We start from the raw sequence: 11,948 nt of genomic DNA on the forward strand, positions 1-11,948 counted from the left end.
CCCTCTAGTGCAAGTGCTGTCCTGATTTTCAGAAAAATTAAGTTGAGGGGCGAGTTTAACGGCTGTATCGCCCTCAATATTGAGATTTTCTGAGACCACCCTTGGGAGCAAGGGCTACCCAGAATGCATTGCATGTTTTCACATAACAAAGATGGCACCGAAAGCAGCGAAACGAGTATGCTACAAATTAAGTATTTTCTTTGTTAATAGAGATATAAAATGATGAAAGCCATTGTATTATCTTAGTTTAGGCCCATATTATAGATTACTGACGTCATTGTTGCGTAACATTTGTTTTTATTTTACGATCTTTTGTCAATAGCCTGCCGGTGCGGACAAGCAATCGTTTTCAATAAGCCGTAGTGTGTGGTAACTGTCAGCTGAATATGTCAGTGGTTGTGGTATTTGTATGAGTATCATCTTATAACTAACTGACAACCTAATAACTTGACTGAAAAACGGATCGTAATAAATAATCCTGACGTAAATGTGTTCTTCTTCTTCTTCTTTTTTGGAGTTGACAGACTGGACGCAGCTTTCGCGTTATTATGCCCCTACAGTCTGAAGACGTATCTGCATTTAAGGGGTGTCCCATTTCTAAGTGACAAAATAACCCTCAACACCTGGTTTTGAGGGCCAGTTAAGATTAAGGGTTGAGCTTGGGGGTTAAGATAGGAATTGGAAATGGCCCTAAGTCCAGGTCCTCAGATCCAATCATTCAGACCACATTCAGAGGTGGTTTGAGGACACTTTTTGTCCACATTCTTCTCAGCTGACCTGGACTGATCAGTGATGTGGGGAAGTCCAGATGTGAGCACGTGTGGTCACAGGAGACGCACAATCTGGTCTGGCTATGATCTGGTCACAGAGGACGCATCAGAGAACCGGCTCCTCCTCTGTGACTGTCTTCACAGTTTCATTTCATCCATTCCTGTAGTTACCACCACAGTTACACCAAATCAATAGCAGCATGAGTTGCCCCGTCTTCTTTTGTCTTTTAATAAGCCATAAGTGGAGCCACATCCACTCTTATGTGGTCACAGGAGATGCCTTTTAATACCAGGTGATGCAATATTCCAGGTCTGAATGTGACCAATAATGTATTTGTCTCATAGAACGAGACAATAAGAAGTGAACTCCCACTCAAAAATATACGACCTGCATCACAGAGATGTTGGAATTTGAAAATTAAAAACAAATCTGACTCATTTTCAACTGAATTTGTCCTTGCACACCACCATAAATTGTTGTTTTACTAATTTTTTGAGTGTTTTTATGTCTATTTTATGCTTGTTTCCTTGATGCAACTCTGTTGTTTTAAATGTGCTTTACAAATACAGTTGGATTGGACTGGATTGGCAGATGATTATAACCAGTGTGCGAAATACCCATTAATAATCGGGGGGGTCCCCGGGGGGCGCAAGAAACATTGCAAACAATTTCCTTTTGCTCGACGTCCGTCAAATTGAGGCCGAAATGTTTCCAGTTAACTGATATTTTCCTACCTTTGTTGCCTTTCTGTAGTGTTTTCAAATGTTCGCTCCTCATATTATTGATCCCCACACGTCACTCGCTGTCTGCATCTGCACGTAACACTGGTGCATTCAAGGTGTTTTTGTAGCATAGGAATTGACATACACACTAACACAAAATCAAAATCATGAATAAAATTCAATTAATCGTCCAGCCCTAGTGTAGACCCCCCTCAAATGTTGCATTTGAGGCTTTCAAGGGGTCTCGAGTGTTAATCAGGGGGGTCCAACCCCCCCAGACCCCCTGTATTTCGCACAGTGATTATTACTATAAAGACATCTTTTCACACTTTATGCTCAATCAATGCTGAAGAAAAACAGGACATTGCTGCTTTAAAAGCAAACGGAGCACCACTAATCCATTTTTTACTCCGTCATCAGCCAAAAAAACATGTCATGTCGCATGTCTGAAACAATTCCGCCGTGTATTTGTGTGTCACTCAAAGGCCACCGAGCAGGACTGAGCGAGCACTCGGGGCCTCGTCCCCGCTGGGAGAGCTCGGCGGGTTTGGCAGTCGAGCTCCGACCAAAGCTCTGCCAGCGACGAGGAAGAAGCCCCTCCTGCCGTTGTCAGGAGCAACAGCTGAGAAAGCTGCAGAGTTTGGATCTGAGCTTGGACACCACGTGGACGTGGATCAGCCTTCTGCTCCTTCCTCTGCTCCAGTGTAAACAGATCGTCTTCTCCTGACACCGACGCTCGTTCAGGTTCAATAATAAAAGGACGACGATGTACAATCAGAGATTAAAATTAAAGGCCCTGGTTTTTTCATTTACAGTCCACAAACTCTGCTGATTTGTTGTGTTGTGTTGTGTTGTGTTGCTCCACCCACTAACACAGCTCGTACTCAGTGTATCGACAAAACCACGTTTGCCAGAACTGCAGCTGCGTGGCTCGTAAATGTTTAATGTTGTTGAAAAACACCTGTCAAACATGTTTGTGCAGGCTGTTACAGTCGCTTATCTCTGCTCCCATCGTGTGACAAAGCGTTGCTGAGCCAAGAAAACTATAGATATACGATTATAGGAAATCTGTAAAAAGTGAAATAGATGACGGGACAGTTATGTGTTTAGAATAAAATCTGATTGCTGTTATTGTCTTTGAACGTAAAATACCGTGGGGCCAATATTTATAATATTTATATACTTTATGAGTCTGCTCATTGACAATAATACACTGTATTTACGCATCTACATGCAAAATGCAATATTCTTGAGCCTTAATACCATGTCCATAACTTGTTCTTGTACATAATGTGTACAATGTGTATAATGTGCAACCTTTAAACCCTTTGCTTGTCTTGTGTTGTCTAATTTTGCTGCTATTTGCTGCCGTAACGATTAATAAATAAAGTTTATCTTATCTTAAAGGCAGTGATAAATAATAAAACACACACTTTCACTCATACACAGTATTGTATGTATGCAGTGCAGGAGGATTTTGAATAAATGTGTAATTACGGTAAGGTTGACAAGAATTGTGATGGTCGTTATAATCATTTTAATTCCGATTCATGTTAAAAATGATGACTGTGTGATTTTGTGCAGATACAAAGGTGTCTGTAGAGCAGGGGTGTCAAACATATGGCCCGTGGGCCAGAACCGGCCCGCCACAGGGTCCGATCCGGCCCGCAGGATTATATTTTCTCATATTTTGTCAAAAAGATACTTCATTAAATGTAAAACAAAAGGGAAAAAATTCAGAGTTCTTGTTGTTCATATTTTATTATGCTATTATTTTATTGGTCCGGCCCATTTGAGATCAAATTGCGCTGCATGAACAAATATGAGTTTGACACCTATGCTGTAGAGCAGGGGTTCTCAAAGGAAAAAAACAGAAATAAATCCCATTTGTAATCATTTTAATGACCAGATTGCAGTTTTACAGTTTAGCTTTAAGTAATATAAGCGTTAAAATAAAGTAATTTAAGGGTTAATATAATAACACTTTTTATAATTTACTGGGTAATTACCCAGTATTTTGGCCATTGTTCTTACCCTCTAATTACAGGTTAATACCAAGTAACACATTTCTGTTACCATATATTTACTGGGTAAATAGCTAGTAATTGGGGGCTGTAGCGACCTGCTTATTACCAGCTTATAACCCAATAATACAATAAAATTCACCATATAGAAACCAGGTAAATACCCAGTATTTTTGTTTACACTTATTGGTCTGTATCCAGTAATGTCCAATAAACATTTAACTATCTTAGTAGCTCCTGGATTAAAACTATCAACTGTAATTTATTGCGGGCCGCCATTGGCCCCCGGGCCGCACTTTGAGAACCAATGCTGTAGAGTAAGATGTGTATAGACCGAGACAATAATTCATTAAAATGACACATTTTGCCTTAAAAAAAATATTGCATATTATTAAATAAATGTATATCATCAATCATATGTGTCTCAATATTGCACAATCAAATGAATAACGGTGCATTAACTTCCTCCAATATTTTGAACTGTAATATTTCCCACACAGACTGAACTAAAAATCTAATCTCCAGTCTAGAAACAGTGGAAGGAAAACTTGTCTACTTGTATTACTGGATTAGTCCTGAGCTCTGAATACAAACACGTCACAGCTCTGCACAAACACAGTACCTTCATTCATATTTCTTTGCTCAACGGGACATGAATGAGGGGGAGGGGAGGGGTCTGTGGCGTCTTTGCACAGTCCAGAGCAACACAACCGGCTGCTGATGTTCTTCTTCCATAGAAAGATAAAGTGTTGAGTGTTGAGAATGCTGAGTACCAAACAGGAAATTGATAGAAACGGGGAAATCATTGATGGAATCTTCACAAGTAAGGTTCTCACTAACACTATCTCTGTCTACATAAACAGGAATCTCCAACCACACTCTTACCGCTTGTTGCTGTGAGGTAACAATGCTCCCCACTGCTCCACCAGGTCACCACCTCCTCCATCGAGGAGGACCTATAATCTCTTGATAATCTACATATCACAGGTCTCACTGTTCACATAGACTGACCTTGTTCTTTTGTATATAAGGATATAGTGGTCTTGTCTTTCTATGCTTGTGTGGACCAACCCTGACAAAACACCTTTATTGTGGGGACATTTTTCACTGTGGGGACATTATGCCCGGACCTAACAAGGAAATGTGGTGAAGACATGCATGTGTGTGCATGTGCATGGGTGTGTGTGTGTGTGTGTGTGTGTGTGTGTGGTCTTGTCTTTCTATGCTTGTGTGGACCAACCCTGGCAAAACACCTTTTCTGTGGGGACATTTTTCGTTGTGGGGACATTATGCCCGGTCCCAACAAGTAAATGTGGTCAAGACATGTATATGTATGTGTTTGTGTGTGTGTGTGGTCTTGTCTTTCTATGTTTGTGTGGACCACCCCCTGGCAAAACACCTTGATTGTGGGGACACTCTTCCTTATGGGGACATTGTGCCCAGTCCCAACAAGGAAATGTGGTAAAGACATGTATGTGTGTGTGTGTGTGTGTGTGTGTGTGTGTGTGTGTATGTGTGTGTATGTGTGTGTGTGTGTGTGTGTGTGTGTGTGTAGTAGCAGCTGCTAAGGACCCGTGTCCCTCAGCTGTAATCAGTGGCTTAATGAGTCTCCGTGGCTTTCATGTTCAACACTGTCAACCTGAGTGTGTGTAATGTTTGAAGCGTCACACACATAATTAAAAACAACACACACACACACATATGCCCAGACGAGCTCGTTCTGCTCTCCTCACTAAACACACACACACACACACACACACACACACACACACACACACACACACTTTTAGACAACACTAATAAATAATTGTCCTCTGCGCAAAGTTGCTATGGAGGAGGAAATGAAAACATTAAAAGTGCAGAGAGCTGAGAGAGGAGGGGAAAAAAAGAGTAAGAAAAATGCATTTCTTAAGAATTTGAGTGGGTGTTGGTGTCGAGAGAGAGAGTCGTTTGGTCTGGGGAGAAAACAAGTAAGCAGGAAATGAGAAGCGAGGGTTTGTTAATGATCATCTATCATGTGGAGGGAGAGAGTGATGGGATGCAGAGAAGGCTGGAGGAAGAGATGGAGTGTCTTTGTGTTTGGTTTTTGGTGGGACACCGGGGGTTTGATGTCTCTCTCGTGCCTGGACAGCTGCTGTGAAAGCATAAACCTATACTAATCCATCCTCAACTCATCTTCTCACATTGAAAACAGAGAATTTAAGAGGGGGTAAAAACAATAATAAACTTTTCCCTGACACCTCCAGAATCATCATCATCATCTCATGTGTTAATCCAACACTGGGTTGGAACTAATTCCCACTGAAGATCACAGTAAGTCACTCAAGTCTATATTTAAACTATGGGCGGAATTAATAAACGCAGACATGACTTAGTCTTCATTATTTTGGGTAGGATATAGCGAGCTGCTCGTATTACACACACAGAGAGAATGAAAACTGTCCTGGTTTCTCGCTCCAATTATGTCCCGATTTTCCCATAATCCCTCAGGGAGCCACGTAGTCGTGAACAAAAAAAAAAGTTAATTGTTTAAACAGCATGTGGAGCAGCTGGATCACACCTGCTTCTGCAGCTGTAACTAACAGTTGTGTCCGTCGTCAGTGAATCTGTGGATTGTTTCATCGATAAAATCATGAGGAAAACAATTCCGCAAACGTACAGATGACAAATATCTGCCTATTCACTATTTACTTTCTTATTTTAACTGCTTGATTAGCTTAAATGTTTGTCCTTCACTGGCCTCTGTTCTGCCTTCCCTTCATAGAATGTATTGATTGATTGTTGCATGTGTGACTGTAATTGGTGCAAAGCTGCAAATGAATTGCACCTCTGGGATCAATGAAGTCATCTGAATCTCACTCTGAGATGTTTACGTTTAAGAAATGTTAGTAATGCGGCAATTAGAGGTTAATAAAGAGACAATTAATGGATTAATCAATGATTTACTACATATAGAGCATGAGGCAGATCTGCAGATGTGCAATGGATTGGTGGATACTGTCCAACGCAGCTAAAGATATAACACAGCGTTAGCTCTGCTCCGCTAGTACCTAGTGCTTTTTTTTAGTACCTGCTCTGTCGAGGTTCCAAGCGAGCTGAGCCGATACTAAAAATGTGACGTCAACAGACTGCCGACCAGCGATTGGTCAGAGAGTGTCGTCACTGGAAGAAACACGACTCAGGAATCAAAGCCTAAAGGCCACATTATAATTCTCCGGCTGCGTAACCACGGAGACCCCTCGAGCCTTCATAGTTCTCCGTCATGGTGACAGATACGCACTGCAATTTCCCGCCCGATCAGTAGGGGTCGCTACGCAAGGTTGTTGTGCTTTTGGCTACAGTGAGCAATGGCGTCCGAGAGAGAAATACTGTTGTTGTTGTTGTTGTTGAAACAGTGGCCGTTATTCACTTTTCTGTGTCACGGAACGCAGTTTTAAGATAATTTGAGGCGAGATCTTAGCCATTTAGAGTCTAAACGTGTGTCGTGTGTGTTAAGATATGGCGTATTTATAGTTTGGCAGGGACGTTGTCGGCGGTGATCAGCTCCGCCTCCAGAGCAGCTTTGCTCAGCCTGTCCTGAGGACCAATCACAGCCCTTGCCGTCTCTGTTGTCCCTTGACGGAGTGACGGACACTTCAAACATATTTCGTGCAGCCGGAGACGACGCAGAGGCTCTCCGAGAGGCTATCCATCGACGCAGAGGGCTCTGCGTAACCTACGTAGAGCACTTTAAGCAGGAGTATAAATTGGACTTAACAATGCCGACAATGTAGATCAGTTAAAAAGACTTAAAAATCCCTGAAAACGTGCGTTAATAGCCAACATTTAGCAAAGAAAATGTCTAAAATCTCAATATTTAACAGAGGTGTCTGTATTTCAGTTATTTTCAGTCCAGTCGAGTGCAGCTGAGTCATGCTAGAACTGTATAATTGTGCCACGGAGAATGATAAGCTGCCATCATCTCACGATTGCACCTGGATCAGATCAAGTTCATCAGGGTTTTTTCAGATTTTCGGGCCAATTTCTGCCAATTTTTTCGCCACTGAACAAAAAGGGTTAGTATTTGATAGGCAATAAATCATAGAGGAAAATAGTGGATTTGGATGAAATAATCTTCACATTATGGCCCAAAGAAGGAATGATCACATTATGTTGTTGACCTGGATAATGAGTTTGCAAGGAAAGGGAAAGGGAAGAGTGCCATTGGTGGAGGTCTGCACTCTTTAGTTGCTTTCTTGTGTTGCCTTTAGTTGCCTTCCTCAATAATTCAACTCCATAATAAATAAGTGAATAAACCTGTCACGTATGAATTAATTACACGTGCATTTTGCCCAACCCTATCTTTCAACAACAAATAAATAAATAAAAGGATACATTTGAAGATGCAAAGGTGTCATAATCTCTTATAAGGTCCACTTTGATGCTCCACAGCCACATCACTGGTGTCTCACATCACAGATATCCACTGTAACAGGGTTCAGTGAACTGGACTGAGGAATAAGGCCAGTGTTTCCAGAACGTTGACCCAACTCATGAACATAAATTGTGACCGAGCAAATTTGAACTTTCAGACATATCTGTAACGCTCGATTTTCCCACTGTATTTTCCCCCTCGGGCTGCTTTTAAACAGACGACATCAGACTGTGCATTTGTACTCTACGCAACCACAGCAACCACAAAGATTAGTGTTCTCTGTAAGAGGCAACGTTCTGACATGCCATTAACCTCTCTCTGGTCATCTGCTAAACAGAGAGCGAGAGAAAGTCTCTCCCCATAAAAATATAGCTCTCTTTCGTAACACGTGGTCAATAATTTATTCTCATTTTATCTATGCACGAGTACCAGGTCATACTATCTAACATGTGAATGTCCACAGAGGTTCATGCTAATGTGTGCGTGATTTCAAATTCCGATTGAGGGTCGTGTTTTCTGCAGTGTTCCGCAAGAAACCTTGAGTTTGAGTCCACAAAGAGAGACATCGATGGTAACCATGGAAATGTGCTTGAGGTTACATGGTAGCCACACACACATGTGCAACCCCACAGAGAGCTCAAAGGAAACTGAAATGGAATGAGAGATGGAGATGGAGACACACACACACACACACACACACACACACACACACACACACAGGAGCACGTGAAGTGGTAAGAATGACGTAGGCCCTCGTCACACGGAAGCGACCACTGACGTTTTGTAGGGGATGCGCTGTGGTCGTACCACTTACGACTTTGGACAACAATGGAAACAGAAATAACTGCGTCAAAAGCATCACTTCTCTCCTGTGCAGCTCTGGAGACGGTGAAAATCAAACACGACCTTCGAATCCTGAGCTCACACCTGCAGGAAAACCTCATTTAATGCCTTTGGAGTCTTTACTGAACACACCCTTTTATTTCTCCTTTGGATTCTGATCAAACCGTGCAGTTTATACACAAAGATCTTCTCACCACTGTACATGATTGAGTATTCTGCTTATCGTCCAGGCCTGAAGTCACTGAAGCCCTGAGTCGTGACTCTCCCTCCACCTTCTTCACAATAAACCAGATGCTAACCTTAAATGCTAGGCCAGGCATTCATATTACAACATCATATTATTTTATTTTTTTTAGTAAATCAAGTGATCTGAGTGGTCCTGTTGCACATATATGTTAGTTATGGAGGTCTACTTACATACATTAACTTGTTTTTATGGTCAAAAACCTCCTAGTTGCTGTAAACGACCCGAAAGAAATCCTCTTTTCTGACGGTGTTTCCCAGCCGCGAGATTTGAGACTCAACTCTCTCACCCAGAAGACAGAGTCTTGTGATTGGCCAGTATATTCAGCACACCCCCACACCTCCACAACGGACGTTATTCTTATTCTGCAGTTCAATGTGCGCAACCGGATGTGCCGGGACTAGTGCCCGGAGCAGAAGGATCTGCTGTTCCGGAGAAATGCTGTTTACGTAAATGGACCGGGTTTTTTCAGAGATCTCGCTGAGCCCGAGATTACAAAAAAACACAGCGTTCTCAGCAATGACTGAACTGTTTGTTTTGCACCTTCAGGGCTTCTTAAACAAGGTAAGGACGCAGATACACACTAAAAAACAGCGTTAATTGGAACTTCTGGTCTCGGTCCGCTTTAAAAAGCATGTCTTGTTGCAGAATTAAAACACACCATGTGACATTTTGGTCTCACGTTGCTCAAACACTGATCTGCTGCTCGGGGAACGAATTACAATTTCACAACTATAACACTTGAGAACAACATCTATTGCAACTTCTTTTAGGAGTTTTGTACAAATTAAAGGCCATGTTTGTGTTTACTCTGCCTTGTTGGCAGGAAAAACTACCTGTCCGAGATCGAGCAAAATAATATATGATGATAAAAACTGATTATAATCTGATCCTTGTAATGTCCTCTGGACTTTTTCCACACATTTGGAAACAGACATTAGTCCCAAACGTTCCAGAAGAATACAGACACCATCCATCCATCCATTTTCTACCGCTTTATCCTCCACAGGAGGCTCGTGCTGTGCCAATCTCAGCTGACATAAGGCTGGGATTGGCAGGGTACATTGGTCCTGGACAGATATAGAGACAAACAACCATTCACTCTCACACCTACGGTCAATTTAGAGCGTCCAATTGACCTAATCCCCCATATTGCATGTTTTTGGACTGTGGGAGGAAGCCGGAGAACCTGGAGAATCAACCATCTTCACTTGATAAGAGAAGAGAGCTTGATATACATCTGCCGTCTGGGAAATACATCGATGCATTTAAGTAACGGGGCTTCCTGGGAAAAAGGCGTGACATCGGCGACTGGAGTCTGTTCTAGATCTAAAACACAAGAGGCATATATCCTGGAGCATTTTAGGGTGGCACACCTGTGCAATATTCATGCGGTCGAATCAGCATCTTTGTTTGAGTGCTCATCAACAGATTTTTGAACAATGTTTGAGAAAAATAACGGTTCCGTTGTGACCAAATCGGTGACGCGGTCGCTCACGCACGACACTGGGCGTCGTTGTGAGGCCGCCGTGCCGAGAGTGGGCGCGACGCCTAATGCCTCTGCTGCTCAGGGCCCTGCAGCCAGCACTGCACTACAAGGCATAATCACACCGTTTGAATGTCTGTTCCATCGATGCTTTGGATGTTTTTCGTCTCACTGACGTACACGCCGAGCCAGATGTGACCTGTGAACTCTTTTTGGATCAAGTCGAGGTGATCGGGTTTGAAAACATCTCCCACGCCTGAATTGATTTCATCACATTTGTGTGTGTGTGTGTGTGTGTTTTCTAAGCAGACACTATAATATAATGGCATCCATATGGTCTTGAATGAGGATTGGTGGAGGATATGGCACTCATTCATCACTCTTTATGAATGAGGCTGCAGCTGAGCATCAAGAATGTCAACAAACGGCCGCAGGGGCGATGTTATCCATCCAAACGGGGGAGAAAATGAGTTAGCGACACCGTTCTTTCTTTCATGCACTTCCGCAGATATTGCACACAAACATAACATAGGGAGCAAGAGGACGCCCACACACACAGCTGATTGGTTGCATGAAGCCCTTTCTTTCTTTCCTTCTTTCCAAACCAGGAGCACCTATGATTCCACAAGGTCACTCACGTGCAGCTTTCACCCCAAAGGCCTGCATTTCTAGGAGCCAGAATTATTGCACATTTAAAAATAAAGGTGTTAATATCAATGTGTGACACAGGCTTCACAGTGTAATGATGTGCTGCTGTATATGTATATATACTGTAATGAGGAGAGTGTCACATATAAAAGGAAGCAGCTGATCAAAGCAGAGAGTTGTCTGTGCATCATTAATATTCAGCAGCCTTTAAAAGAGTGAACCTCCTCATGCAAATGGATACACATATACTTTGTACACATCGTGTGTAGTATATGGGTCGTGCATTTTTAAACATGGCTCTGCGGATCCTCTTATATTCTCAAATGCAAAAGAACACATGTATCTCATGTGGAATCTGATGACAAATATTTGCAGTCTCTGCGCACAGTGCGCATGGGAAGGAGCGACACGCATGCCGCAAGATCACCGGCACGCAAAAAAAATATATATATATTCTCTTTGCAGACGTTGCAGACTGAATCAAAATGACAACATTTTCTCATAATTGAATCCATGTATCTGGATGATCTTACCGCTGTTTGTGCCGCGCGTTCTCTCCAAATGCAACTCTCTGCGCGCCGGATGCTCCGCAAAGGGAGGAGGAGGAGGAGGTGGAAGAGGGGGACGAATCAACCCAGCTCACGGAGCCGCGAGGGTGCAAGAAGGTTCCCCGGTGGCAACTTCCATCCGATATTCAGCGGGGACTGAACTGAACTGAGCTGCACGCGCTACGACGCGAGCGCTTCTGTGCCGAGAGGCTGGATCACAACGTGCAGCATGGAGGATGACGACTGTT

General features: G+C 42.7%; 1 protein-coding gene across 1 annotated transcript in view; it reads right to left on the reverse strand.

Moving 5' to 3' along the window:
* Positions 1-11,733, reverse strand: part of adcyap1r1b (adenylate cyclase activating polypeptide 1b (pituitary) receptor type I) — a gene marked incomplete at its 3' end in the record, with an annotated part of 29,811 nt that extends 18,078 nt beyond the window's left edge. The window contains exon 1 of the mRNA XM_083888532.1: positions 11,686-11,733. The remainder of the gene's footprint in view (positions 1-11,685) is intronic.
* Positions 11,734-11,948: the final 215 nt, after the last annotated feature.

The sequence above is a fragment of the Microchirus variegatus genome (genome assembly GCF_963457635.1).
Source record: "Microchirus variegatus genome assembly, chromosome: 4".
Lineage (NCBI taxonomy): Eukaryota > Metazoa > Chordata > Actinopteri > Pleuronectiformes > Soleidae > Microchirus > Microchirus variegatus.